The sequence below is a fragment of the Panthera uncia genome, chromosome D2 (genome assembly GCF_023721935.1).
Source record: "Panthera uncia isolate 11264 chromosome D2, Puncia_PCG_1.0, whole genome shotgun sequence".
NCBI lineage: Eukaryota > Metazoa > Chordata > Mammalia > Carnivora > Felidae > Panthera > Panthera uncia.
In genome coordinates this window covers 58,982,273-58,995,025 of record NC_064818.1, presented here as the reverse complement: position 1 = coordinate 58,995,025, position 12,753 = coordinate 58,982,273, and the positions used below count along the sequence as shown (strand labels likewise).

The following is a 12,753-nucleotide window of genomic DNA, read 5'->3' as shown; positions in this document are numbered from 1 at the left end:
GTTTCCTCTAGAAGGCTTTGGAAACGGCTTTCCGGTATCTAACGGAAAATCAGAATGGCTGGCCCCAGAGAGACCTCAGGGATGCAGGGGGTTAAGAATACGGTGGCTCTGGAAGTAAGGAGCAACTAGCACACAAGCAGGGAGGACTAGAAATTTCTGCATGGGAGCTGGCCTGCTCTAGCTGCGAGACATTTTCTCAAAGGTTCCCTCCGCCCAAACAGCAGTACAACAAACCAGCTCCCACCCTTCTTCCCTGCCCAAACCCGATCCACGGATAACCAGTTCAGTTACCTGTCTAAGACCCAAAAGGAAAGGCATCCTGCAAGAGCATCGTCCACACTAACGTTTGGAACAAAGGGCTTTTAAAAGTTAAGGTCTTGGACTGAGCATTTCCCCTGGTGGGCCTGCGTGCTCCGCGGTCCCAGTGAACCGGCCTTCCTTAGCAAAGAAGAGAAAGTAAACAGAGTCCTGGGACCAGGCAGGCGCTCTCCCTCCTGCTGTCCTCGCTACTCCCCCTGCCTGGCTCCGACCCACCCCCACCTTCTCGTGACATATCTCAGACGCAGCAAAACCCAAGCTGTCTGCCAAGGGGGAAATGACATCAGTTCAGGCACAGCAGAAAAAACTCCAGACAGCTGCTGTGGAATACTGAGAAGGATGTGCTGCAAACCCACGATGGCCAGCCCTGGACCCACCTAGCACTGGAGCCTGAGACCGGAGGAGGACGGGGCTGCTCCCATCAGCTCCCCTTGGCCAGGGTGCATATAAATCCAATCTGAATCCAATAAACTGAATAAGGACTGGACTCTAGAACTCTTGAGCTATTGTTTCCTCTCCTTGGGAAAGAAAATCAAGCCCAGTGATTTTCAGTTTCACAGAAACTTTCCTGCCGCCACGCCCGCCAGAGCCAGTGCTCAATAAATAACAGTGCATTAGGTCTGGCTGTCCCGACTTTCTCTAGAGATTGAGGCAATCGGCAGGGAGGGCTTGGTGAGGCACTTTCCCCCCCACTAAGGTAGGACATGCTACCTCGGACGCTGACCTCTTGAGCCCTCACTTCTACAGGAGAGTTTATATTTCATAAACAAACTGGGCATGTACAGGTGCCAACATCTTTCCTCACTTGTCTTACAAAAGGTACAACAAGTCCCACGGCAGCCTCCAAGTTGCCAGTAAAGCAGATCATCTATATTTAAACCAACTCTTGCTTCTGAAAAGTTCACCACCCTAGGTATGTCATGCTTTCTTCTCTAAGCTCAGTTTATGGAGAAAATGGCTAACAGCAAGCTTTGCACAAGGAGCAAAGGCCCTGGGGCTGGTGTCCTGATCTGACTTTTCCTAGTCGGTGGTGTAGGCCAGCTCTCATCTGGCCAACCTTCCCTACACAGCAGGTCACAGCCGCTCTCTCTGGCCCTGAATCCTCTAGCAAAGACAACACTAACAAAGAACAAAAGGTTCATGTTTGGATCTGTACTTGCAGAAATGACTCCTTTTGGAGGACTTTATAAATCCAAAGTTACTCTCTAATAACTTCTTAGGCTGCAAATTAATTATATTTCCCATCACTCAAACCATGTATATCTCACCTTTCTTTTTATTTTCTGCAACAGTTTTCTTCCAGTGCTATTCACCGAACGCCTCCACAGGAGTGGCACTGTGCTGGGCACGACCCAGGTACATCAGAAATGACTCTTTACAAATTAGCATCTCTCACCCCCACCTCAGACAATAAATTGGCAGTACACAACACTTACAGCATGGTGTGTTGCCAAAAGTACTTTTCGATCGTTAGTGAGTCCAGCCGGACACACGATGTGCTTGCTGCAGGTCTCCCACTGATGGTCAAGGTTGCACTGACTTTCCTGACAAGGAAATGAATGAGCCAGGCAAGCTGAGCCATTTCCTGGAGGCTCAGGAAAAAGAATGAATCGCAGCCTCGTTGCTACGGACAAGAGAAGAGGAGTGATGTGTGGAGAGAAGCGGCTTCTGCTGCTGCAGGTGTTTCGGGACTAGGAAGCCATTCTTCAGCAAACGTGTACTGTCAAGACACAGCCACAGAGGCTATCACATATGCCTGGCTCCCACCCTCACACACAGGCCAAATCAGCAGACAGGAGAACAAGAGACAGGCAGGCCTGGGTATCAAGGCACAGCTTTCAGCACCCTCCTTTCATTTCCTCAGTTCCCTGGCAACCACTGACCACCACAAAACGCATGCAGCATTATGACTTTTGTTAGCCAAACTGGAGGAAAGGGCATCCGCAGCCCTTCGTGGGTAATGCTGGTCTGAACTTAACCTAGTAAGATAGTGTGGCACCTCAATTCTCTGGAAAGAGTACCATGGCGTTAGTGTACTTATTCATTCATCCCATGCCTACTGAACACCCACAAGTGTGCCAGGCACTGTTCTAGGTGCTGGGGGCACCACCAGGAGCAAAATACTCAAGGGCCCTTGGTCTGATGGGCTATGGAAACATTCCACATTTCTAAATAATATTCAGCAGCAGTGATCTCTGGATAAGTGCGATTGCAGCAAAATTACTAGAAATCCAAAAATAATTTTGTAAAAGTTCAATCTAAATTATCAAAATTGCATCATAGGCTTCCCGATTTTCCCCTAATGAATCATCTTCCTTTTATGGATGTAACCCAAAGCAGTGTTTCTAATCAGGAGCTGTCTACTTTTATCTTCTTGTAAGATTATAAAATCCTGTGTATAAGGCAGTATTAAACTCAATGCATTACACCTAGCACAGTATCACATACTCCAACAAAGTGATTGCTGATCATGACTTCTTTCTCACTCATCTCCTAATCCTTGCCTCCTGCCCTTTGCTGACTAATCCTCATTGAGCACTGAGATTTGGGGGAGGTGAGAAGAAAAAGAGATTGAACTGACAAATGTGGGCATCCCCAGGAAGGCAAGTTCACTTTTTGCCAAGTTACCACAACTCAGTGACAAAGTAGTCAGCCTTTGGATTTCAGAAGCCAGATGATCATCAGCAATTTCTACTAGTCTGGGAAAAAAGGGGTTCTTCTTTTTTTTACATTTATTTATTTTTGAGAGAGAGAGAGTGCGCATGCATGCGCGCACAAGCGGGGAAGGGGCACAGAAAGGAGACACAGAATCCGAAGCAGGCTCCAGGCTCCGAGCTGTCAGCACAGAGCCGGACGCGGGGCTCAAACTCACAAACCGCAAGATCATGCCCTGAGCTGAAGTCGGACACTCAAACGGACGCTCAAACCACTCAAACGACTGAACCACCCAGGGGCCCCAAAAGGAGTTCTTTTGTTATGTAAGTGACCCAGGCTCATACATTATAGACTAAAGGTAAATCAAATCCTTCTACAATTTTAGTCATCTGCCTGACAATGAAGAATCTAATTCAATGCTGAATTCAACAGCTTAAAAAAAAAAAAAAAAAAGGAAGTCACACTAACCAGAATTAAGCAGGATTATGTTGTCAAAATGTTGCAGTTTAACAACTGTTTATGGCTCCAAGCAATCAATGTCTGAGCCATCCGCCATCCTTCCACTGACCAACATTCTCCTCCTCAGTTTAGAAACCCCCCAAAGATAGTAATGCTGAAACCCTTTGGATTCTGATTAATTTATTATTTAAGAAGACATACTACAACAGTGGATATACGCATGGCTAATGGAATTCATCCTTTCACTGCAGCTGATTTAGGAGTCTTTTGGCAATGTTTTTCTAGGCAGCCTATACATTTATAATCTTTAAATTCTCGGATGGAGGTGGGGAGAGTTATTTTTTCAGTACTGACAATGAGCCAGACTCTGTACTAGGAACTCCATGTAACCCACATCTCACTTAACAACCACAATAAACTTATGATGTAGGTATTACCCCTGTTCCGTTGCAGAAGCCGAGACATATGGACACCTTGCCCCAGGTCACACAGCTGGCCATGGGAGAGTAAGGATTTGAATTAAGTCTCTAGCTCCAAAGGCTCTTTCCTTGACAATAATAAAGGAGTCATGATACTAGACCAAAAGTTACCAATGGGGCAAACACCAGAACTGAGGGTCAGCTGAACACTGAGCAGACATGCAGATCCTGGTCAGTGCCCCAGAACCTTGTTTTATTTTATTTTTAATTTTTTAATGTTTATTTGTTTTTTTGAGAGACAGAGAGAGAGTGAGAGAGAGAGAGAAGGCGAGGGTGAGAAAGGGAGGGGCAGAGAAAGAGGGAGACACAGAATCCGCAGCAGGCTCCAGGCACTCAGCTGTCAGGAAGGGGCTTGAACTCACAAACTGCCAGATCATGACCGGAGGCAAAGTCAGGACGCCAAAGTTGAGCCACCCAAGCACCGCCCCCTCCCACCCCCAGAACCTTGTTTTAGAAGACTGACACACCAGTTCAGTATTCTGGAACATGGACAATGCCCTTAGGCCCCAGTCACCCATTCTGGCCCTCTTTGGAGCCAGAGTTCTAGGAGGTGAATGACTGGGAAAGCCCCAAAGTTCTCCTCCATTCCCAGGACACAAATGGGCTCCACGCAAGGAGCAAGCTGGAACAGAAGACCTTTCATGCCTTGGATCTCAGGTAGCCTGGGGAACTGTTCCCACACCGTGTCATGGCCGGATGAGGCTGAAGGAGACTAGGGCTGAGAGTGCGGGGTTTCTAATTTCACAATCAAGGAATGTGAAGAAAGGGTTTTGTCAGAACAGGACAGCAACTGCCAGGTTTCTAGGATAGGAGATAATCTCCAGACCTAAGGCCGTTTTTACTTCCAGGAGCTTTGGAGCAGAGGCTGCTAGGCAGACACAGAACATCTAAGATGAGAGATCATTCTTATCTTTCTCAGGCTGGGCACAGGCACGTTTAAATGCCTTCCAGTTTGGACTCAAAAACAACAACAACAACAACAACAAAAACCCAACAACAACAAAAAACAAAACAAAGCACAAAACCAACAAAACCCCCAGAAGCAGATACAAGCTCCAAGCCTAAACCAATGTGAGTGCCACAAGAAAAGTCCAACCAAGGCATGTCATGGATGTGAGGCTGGGCATCAGTAAAAGGATCCTGAAGTAATTATTTTGGGGAATGCCATGGGAAGCATTCCAAACCCAAAACAAAGATTTGCAGAACTTTGCCAAATAGAAATGCTAAGGGCTGCTTAGCTGCCAGAAACCAAGAACATTAGCTTATCTGTGTCCTGGGGCTGGACAAAGGCCGACGTGTAGCAGGCCTGCTGAGACAAGAAAACACACCTTTCCTGGTTTCTGACTAGGACAAGGAGTTCTACAAGTCACAGGGCTTGTAGGGGTGCCTTGTAGGGTGTCTATGGATGTAGGGGTGGCTGGCTGGTTCAGTCAGAAGAGCATGCGACTCTTGATCTCAGGGTCTTGAGTTTGAGCCCCACACTGGCCATAAACACTACTTAAAAAAAAAATTAAAAAACAAAACAAAACAAAACAAACCTATGGCTGCTTTCCCACTATTGAGCCTTCCCAGGAAGACAGCTGGGCAAACAGCTCTTAACTATAGTACCCAATCACTTGCTAAACATCAAATGATACATTTCAGAGAGGGAGTACTCTAATGTATGTTGCTATCTCATTCCTTACAGGTGAAAACCGGGAACTTCAGTGAAGTTAGGTAACTCATTCAAGGACACACAGCTCGTAGGCAGTGGAGCTAGCACTTCAACCAGGACTTTTTTACTCGAAAATGGCTTAAACATGCATGGTGACGGTATTTGGATATTGTAGTCATCACTTGCACCTCATTTGTGACCCAGAAAGTCACAGTCACATCCAGCCACCCTGGCTGTCGCAGCGGGATGAGGAGGATGCACTCTTGGCTGAACTCGTCTGGCCCTGGAGGGGCTCTCCGCCCCTCCCCAGCTCACGCTCTTTTTCTCTCAAACATAAACATGAAAAAAGAAGAGAGAGACAGAGATTCGGGTACTAAAATAACATGTACGGTAGGGGTAGGAAGAGGAGCATGGTAAGCAGAGCCAAGTATAGCCCAAAACATGGAAACAAGGACACATGGGGCATCTGAGAAAGGCACAAGATGGGGCAGAGAGTGGCTGGAGGGAGCAGGTAGAGGCCCCACACACGCTGTGTCTTCGCAGAGTACCTCTGACCAGCACATTTGTTCTTTCTGATGACTACGGTAGCGCCATGAATAGCAAGGACAGGAATTTCTAGTTTACATAGTATCTTAGGCTCCCTTTTTGCTTGTTTACATCTTGGAGTTGCTCTTGTTCCCTCTGGAGGTGGAGGAGGTGGAGGGAATATACCTATTTCAAAGATCTATTAAATAGAGAGAGAGAAATAAAAGAAGCAGAAGGGGATGATGGAATCTCAAGAAAATTCCTCTAGGTAGTTAAGTTCTGACCCAGCTATCTTGTCTGAGAAAAAAAAAGAAAGAGAGAAAGTAGCAGAAGCTGAACCAGTTTAACAACAGCGTCCTAAGGTTTCTGGCTTTCCTCCCCCCCAACAAGCAAATCCTACTGTGTTGAAAATCAATCACTCCACAAATATTTATTGCCTTCCTAAATGGACATTTACTGCCTTCTCCGGAGAGTGCAGGGGTCTCTGAAACTCACCGCTGTCACTGAGTTAATGGGCTGCCACTGGATCTGCAACTCCAGCTTTATCAAGTACAACAGCAGCCTTGTTTGTTTTTGTACCGAAATGCCAGATTCGTTTTTCCTGCCCTGAAAACAGTTCAACCCAAACTAAACCAGCAAGGAACCAAGAATTACATGCAAATCAGCACGCTCTGGCTCGCTGCTGTCTCCCCACCCGCCCCCCCAACACGTTTCATGTCTCTTCCCAAACCGCTCTCTAAACTGAAGATTGGAATAAGAACAAAATGAGGGACAAGGGTCACATCCAGTACCTGATCACACTCAGATGTAACTCCATTAGGAAAATTAGTCTTCATGGTCTCCACTAAATCTGATTTCATCTTTCCCTTTTGTTGCAACTTTGAGCAAGACAAAAAGAGATGGGATCCACTTCAGGCAGGAACACGGCTGCAATGGTGGCAGGTCCACAGAAAGGGCTAACAGCAAAGTCCTTTTATTAAAGGCACCTCAACTCTGAGTCCTGGAAGTAGCTCATCGGACCCTCTAGATGCAAGGTCGTAAGAGTGATTATTAGCACTGTCCAAACAGAGACCATCTTGGTTGTGGAAAATCCGCCCACTCTTTTATGTGCTCATAAGCTCAGCAAAATGATTTATTCTCAGGCCTCACTCCTCCTCTAAAGTAGAAGCAACTTAAAGGCAAGAGGTCTTTCACTTCTGTGTCCCTCAGAATACCAAGCGATGCCTTGCACTAAGTAGGCCCTCAAAAAAGACTGGTACATGGATAAATAGACATATGACTAAAGAGAAGATTGTAAGAATGAAGCTAATACAGCTGAATCCCCAGACAGTAGCGCGGGTGACATTTTCCTGGTCACAGAAACCCAATAAACAGCTAAGAGATCGGGAGAGCATGTGGATGTGACTGCAAACTCATGAGGTTGGACACGGGGATTGGGAAACCCTTCGTCTCATTATCTGTACATCTATAATTTCTCTGCTGAGGAATTCAAAGCATTTAAGCCATCTCAAAAGCAAAATTCCCTTACTCAAGACAGAACTGGGGCGTGATCTAACCCCATTAGTTTTTCGATTAGGGGGACTGGGCTGAAGCGGCTTCTGGTTCTGTCACTGGTTCTGTCACCGGTTCACCGGATACTTCCATTAAGCAACACCTAAAAGATGCCCTTTTTTTGCATAAAGGATTGTGAAAGTTAAGGTCTAGCTGGAAACACAGCTCCTGGCAACATGTCTTCCTTCATTTCCTGGATCTTACGTAAATTACATATCACCTCCTCTCTCCTTAGGCTATTTGATAACCAATCTACTCCAGGTCTAAGAGTTCATGGTCAAAAGCACCAGAAGAAAACATTGAGACAATTTATCCCTCCCATAAGTTGCAGGGGGGTGGAAAAGCTTCTGGAACATACATATCCACGCCCCAAGTAAAATGATGACTAAGGGTGGTGAAACTGGAGAGGGTATCACAGCAGATAAATCCGCTGGTCCTTTCGTCATATAATGCCTGACCACAGGCCACACCTGAACCCGGTACTCCCAGGCCACAGAGAGTAAGGCAACATGGATGACAATAGTAAGTGACTCTACTTCAAAACCACCTTGACCCAAGGGTCCAAACCATGGAGCACTAGAGCAAAGCGGAAGTAGGCAGAGATACGCTACAATATAGCCCTAAAGCTTAGGAAGAGAAAAGCTACAAGTGCCTTTGAGAAAGCATCCCCCATCATGGCAAGAAGGAAAGTCAGTGCAAGCCACAGGCCCTTCCTGAAAAAAATTAGCAGGCACCTGTATCTTTGTACTTATATCCATTGTTCTAAAGTCTTTCACTTTATTCAAGATGCACATTCCGGACAAGGTGTTCTCAATACTGAAGAAAAGGTGGCGCTAAGCGCTGAAAGACACAATAAATCATCATCCTTGTAGAATTCAAGGTTTATAAACTACTTTCACATCCATTTTAGTTGTTCCTTACATCAGTTGTTAATAGGGCTAGACAGGGGCGCCTGGGTGCTCAGTCGGTTAAGCGGCCAACTTCGGCTCAGGTCATGATCTCATGGTCCGTGAGTTCGAGCCCCGCGTCGGGCTCTGTGCTGACAGCTCAGAGCCTGGAGCCTGCTTCAGATTCTGTGTCTCCCTCTCTCTCTGACCCTCCCTCGTTCATGCTCTGTCTCTCTCTGTCTCAAAAATAAACATAAAAAAAAAAATTAAAAAAAAAATAGGGCTAGACAGTTTTTACTATCCCCACTTGCCAGACAATACAGGGAATGTCTGAAAATGTGCAGCCTAAGACCAGCCTTCAAGTTTCCTTCCTTCCTTCTTTCTTTCTTTTTCTTTCTTTTTTTCTTTTTAACATTTACTTGTTTTTGAGAGACAGAGAGACAGAGTGCAATCAGGGGAGGGGCAGAGAGAGAGAGGGAGACATAGAATCGAAAGCAGGCTCCAGGCAATGAGCTGTCAGCACAGAGCCCAAGATGGAACTCGAACCCACGAACTGTGAGATCATGACCTGAACTGAAGTCCGGTACTTAACCGACTGAGCCACCCAGGCGCCCCTCTCTTTTTTTTTTAAAGCAAGCTCCACACCCAGTACGGAGTCCAATGTGGACTTGAACTCACAACCCTGAGATCATGACCTGAGCTGAGATTGAGTCAGACACTTAACTGACTGAGCCACCCAGGCGCCCCCGGACTTAGGGTTTCTGACTGAAGGGACAGAGGTCTTCCCATGGAACCTCAGTGAGTAACACTACCAAGGGGGAGATTTTCCTTTAAACTAGACTCTGTTGGGGCTCTGGCATTCTCCTGTGCTACCACCTATTCTCCTGACCCTAGATCAATTGCTTAACTTCTCTGAGATGGCTGCTTACCTTAATCAGCACTGTCCAGAGACGGTTCCAAGGCAGCCATTTCTGCGATAAGGGGCCCATGTGGTCAAAGAAGCCTGCCATCTCTCTTGGAGACTCACGATGCATGGGCTTTACAGTTAAGCCTGTGAGGAGTCTCACAGTTAAGAAGACTGTTCAACCTGAAATCTCCTACATTTCAAACAGCACAGCCTTTCTTTCTTACTGAGCATCTGTTCATAGCATCATTATCGCTATGGTATCTGTCAGCCTCCAAATCCTATGTTCCATTTCTCCCTCAGCAGCTTTGCTCATCTGCTATGAACCCCCCAGTACTGTACCTTGAGGGCAGGCATAGTCAGCCAGGCCATGCGGGGACATGTGGCTTAGGCCCCTGGAGAGGTGAAAGAGGAGAAAATGAGCTGACAGGTCTCCTCATTTTCCCAAGTTTCTCTGAACATTTGTGCAATCTCAGATAAGAGGAGGATTTTCCCCCAATTCTCCCTACACTAGAAATTGAGGGCAAAAGTCCTAAGTTAATCTTTCACTTTACACACTGGAGAGAGGTTAGAAACGGATATCCACCGTGACAAGATGACAAAGAAGTTTTGAAGGGGGGGGGAAAGGGTTTGCCATGACCGTAACTCCACCACAAGACCTGGTCAAGTGAAAGCTGTAGCTGGAAGAAGACCTCTGACACCCACAGGACTGAAGGGTGGTCTTGGGGAACAACTTTTTTTAAAGCAGTGGAATGCTTTGTGAGGACTGGTTACTTACGAAAACTGTCATATATCAGCTGAATTTTCTAAGTGGCATTTTTACCTCCAGATCTAATTTAAATTCTCACGTGCAAGAGTCCATCCTATAACACTAAGCAATTATTGTCAATTTTTTAGGGTGTAAAATGGTATGGCGGTTATGTTGAGCAACAAAATTCTTTTATCTTTTAGAGAATCAAATGGAACTCTTCATGGCCAAAATGATATGAAGTCGGCAGTCTTCTTCAAAATAACTTCACTGGGCATGAATGGAAGTGAAAATAGATATAGACAAAACAAGACAGGCCACAACAAGAAATGGCTGAAGTTGGGTGATGGGAACATGGGGGTTCATTACACCATTCTCTTTATTTTCGTACATGCTCAAAACTTTCCATAAAAAAGGTATCTAATGGATTCTATTCTAAACAGTGTCTGCTCTTGACCCAAAGTAATATTAAGCTTTACAGAGCAATTGAAAGAACTAAGGAATACCAAAAGGTCAAGTGATGAAAGAAAAACAATAGATAAACTGGACTTTCCCCAAATGAAAAACAACTGTGCTTCAAAGGACACCATCAAGAAAGTGAAAAACAAAACAAAACAAAACAAAACAAAAACTACTGAATGGGAAAAATATTTGCTAATCATTTACCTGATAAGGGACTCATATAGATTCTTAACTGTGAGACTCCTCAGAGGCTTAACTGTAAAAGCACACTCATTGTGACTCTCCAAGAGAGAAGGCAGACTTCTTTGGCCACATGGGCCCCTTATCATGCAAATGGCTGCCTCAAAGCCTTCTCTGGGCAATGCTGATAGGAGGAAGCAGCCAACTCAGAGAAGTTAAGCAACTGGTCCAGGGTCATGAGAATAGGTGACAGCATGGTAGAATGCCAGAGCCCCAGGAAAGGCTAATTTAAAGGGAAATCCCCTCAACAGTCACTCACTGGGATTCCATACGAAGACTTGTTTCCCTTTAGTCTGAAAAGGGACTCTAAAATGGGCAAAGAATGAATCAGACATTTCTCCAAAGAAAATGCACAAATGGTCAATAAGAACATGAAAAGATGTTCCACATCACTAGTCATTAGGGAAATGCAAATCAAAACCAAAATGAGATACTGCTTCACACCCATTAGGATGGTTATGATGAGAAAAGGCAGACAATAACAAGCGTTGGAGACAATGTAGAAAAATTGGAACCCTCATAATTGCTAGTGGGGAATGTAACATGGTACAGCCACTTTGGAAAATAGTCTGGCAGTTCTTGAAAAAACCTGACACAGAGTTCTCACATGACCAGCAATTCTACTCCTAGGTATATCCTAAGAAAAGTGAAAACATATGTCAACACAAAAACTTGTATACCAATGTTCATAGCATTATTCATAAAAGCCCAAAAGTGGAAAAAGCCCAAATGTCTATGAGTTGACCAATGGATGAATAAAATGTGTTGCACCCATACAACAGGATATTAATGGTAAGGAAGAAAGTACTAACCCATGCTACAACATGGATGAACCCTGAAAACATTATGCTAAGTGAAAGAAGCCATTCACAAAACACTACCTGGTGTTAAGATTCTATTTGCAAGAAATGTCCAAAGTGGGACAATCCACAGGGGTAGAAAGTAGATTAGTGGGTAGTAGACTGGGGTTCGGGGGGTCTTTGGAAGGGAACTAACTGATATAGGGTTTCTTTTTGGGATGATGAAAATGTTCTGTTGGGTTGTTTTTGGGTTTTGTTTTGTTTTGTTTTGGGGGTGCACACATGCACACGAGCAGAGAAGGGGCAGAAGGAGAGAGAGATTCCTAAGCAGGCTCTATGCTCAGCACAGGCCCAACACAGGGCTCAATTCCATGACTCTGGGATCATGACCTGAGCCAAAATCAGGAGTCTGACACTCACCCGACTGAGCCACCTGGGCTCCCCGAAAACGTTCGGAAATAGATAGTGGTGACAGCAGCCCAATCTTGTGAACATGCTAAAAAACACTGCATTATACACTCTAAGAGGGTGAACTTTACAGTATGTGAATTGTAGCTCAATAAAGCTGTTATTGTTTTTTTTTAAAGCCTCAGAAACCATCCTCACCTCAGAACAGGAAGTACAGTACACCTCAGGACAGGACGCTGTGTGCAGAGAGCATACAGACCTGCATGTGGTCTAGCACTGCGGTCAGAGCGGGTGTCCAACTGCAACTCCCACACCCAAGGCAAGGCACACTTCTTTGCTGGTGGTGACCCCACGCTTCCTCATTCAGGAGGGCACAGTGATGTACAAAACAGGATAACAGTGTATATTCCAACTTACCTGCTCTAAGAATAAACAACTTCATACTTATTATTAGAAAACAATTGGTGGGGGCGCCTGGGTGGCTCAGTTGGTTAAGCGTCCGACTTCGGCTCAGGTCGCGATCTCACAGTTCGTGAGTTCGAGCCCCGCGTCAGGCTCTGTGCTGACAGCTCAGAGCCTGGAGCCTGTTTCAAATTCTGTGTCTCCCTCTCTCTGACCCTCCCCCGTTCATGCTCTGTCTCTCTCTGTCTCAAAAAATAAATA

At 45.5% G+C, this 12,753-nt stretch overlaps 1 protein-coding gene and 1 non-coding gene across 7 annotated transcripts in view; one reads left to right on the top strand and one right to left on the bottom strand.

Annotated features, from left to right (window-relative positions):
- Positions 1-12,753, bottom strand: part of WBP1L (WW domain binding protein 1 like) — an 86,927-nt gene that overhangs the window by 37,013 nt on the left and 37,161 nt on the right. The gene's annotated exons all lie outside the window — the stretch shown is intronic.
- On the top strand, positions 6,298-6,378 carry LOC125933576 (small nucleolar RNA SNORD20). Its single transcript, XR_007461004.1, has one exon. It is a non-coding gene; the product is annotated as a small nucleolar RNA SNORD20 (small nucleolar RNA).